The following is a 1,093-nucleotide window of genomic DNA, read 5'->3' as shown; positions in this document are numbered from 1 at the left end:
TTTTTTTTTTTTTAGTTGAGGTCTCACTCTGTTACCCAGGTTGGACTGCAGTGGTATGATCACAGCTCACTACAGCCTCAAACTCCAGGGCTCAGGCAATCCTTCCGCCTCATCCTCCCAAGTAGCTGTGACTGCAGGCGCTCGCCACCATGCCTGCATAATTGTTTTTGCATTTTTTGTAGAGACAGGGGTCTCACTAGTCTCACTATGTTGCCCAAACTGGTCTCAAACTCCTGGACTCAAACAATCCTCCTACCTCAGCCTCCTAAAGTGCTAGGATTTATGGGCAGGAGCCACCACGCCCAGCCAGGATTTTTTGTATTTATTTTACTATGGTTTAACATTTCCATTGTATGCAGACTGAAGGGTCTTGGGGGGGGGGATTTTTTGCTTTTGTTTTATTTTGTTTTGTTTTAAGTTTGTAGGTCACCAAACCATGAGAAATCATCCCAGGGTTCAAGGGACAAATCTTCTATTTCAAACAGTGCAGTGAACAGATGACTCATTATATAGATTGTGTTCCTTAGAGAGAAATGTCCTATGTATGAAAAGAGCAAGGAACATGGAGATTGTATAATGCTATATACAGTGACACCAGTTTATCTCGCTCTGCTTGTTTAGGGAGGTGCCTTCAGATCATTCTGATATCTACAAGACAAATATCTTTTTTCTTGGCAACATTGACTGCTTTTCATTGCAGAACATTTTAATTTTTTTTAATTGTGGCAAAATATGTGCAACACAAACTCTACCATAATAGCCATTTTAAGTGTTCAGCTAAGTGGCATTAAGTGCCTCTCACAGTGTTGTGCCGCCACCACCACCTTCCATCTCCACCTTCCATCTCCAGATCTTTTCTTTTTTTTTTTGAGTTGGAGTCTCACTCTGTTGCCCAGGCTGAAATGCAGGGGCACGCTCACAGCCACCCCTGTGTTGACCTGCTGGGCTCTGATGATCCTCCCACCTCAGCCTTCCAAGTAGATGGAACTACAGGCGCACCACCATGCCCAGCTGATTTTTTAATTTATTGTGGACGGCTACTTGGAAGGCTGAGGCGGAAGGATCGCCGGAGCCCAGCAGGTCAAGGCTGCAG

At 44.6% G+C, this 1,093-nt stretch overlaps 1 protein-coding gene across 1 annotated transcript in view; it reads right to left on the bottom strand.

The window, feature by feature from the left end:
* The window catches only part of ILVBL (ilvB acetolactate synthase like), a 33,943-nt gene that overhangs the window by 32,280 nt on the left and 570 nt on the right, over positions 1-1,093 (bottom strand). The window lies entirely within an intron of this gene.

Source organism: Carlito syrichta, unplaced genomic scaffold, assembly GCF_000164805.1.
Source record: "Carlito syrichta isolate Samal-C Ts95f unplaced genomic scaffold, Tarsius_syrichta-2.0.1 Scaffold312151, whole genome shotgun sequence".
Lineage (NCBI taxonomy): Eukaryota > Metazoa > Chordata > Mammalia > Primates > Tarsiidae > Carlito > Carlito syrichta.
This window is presented reverse-complemented; position numbering and strand designations above follow the sequence as displayed.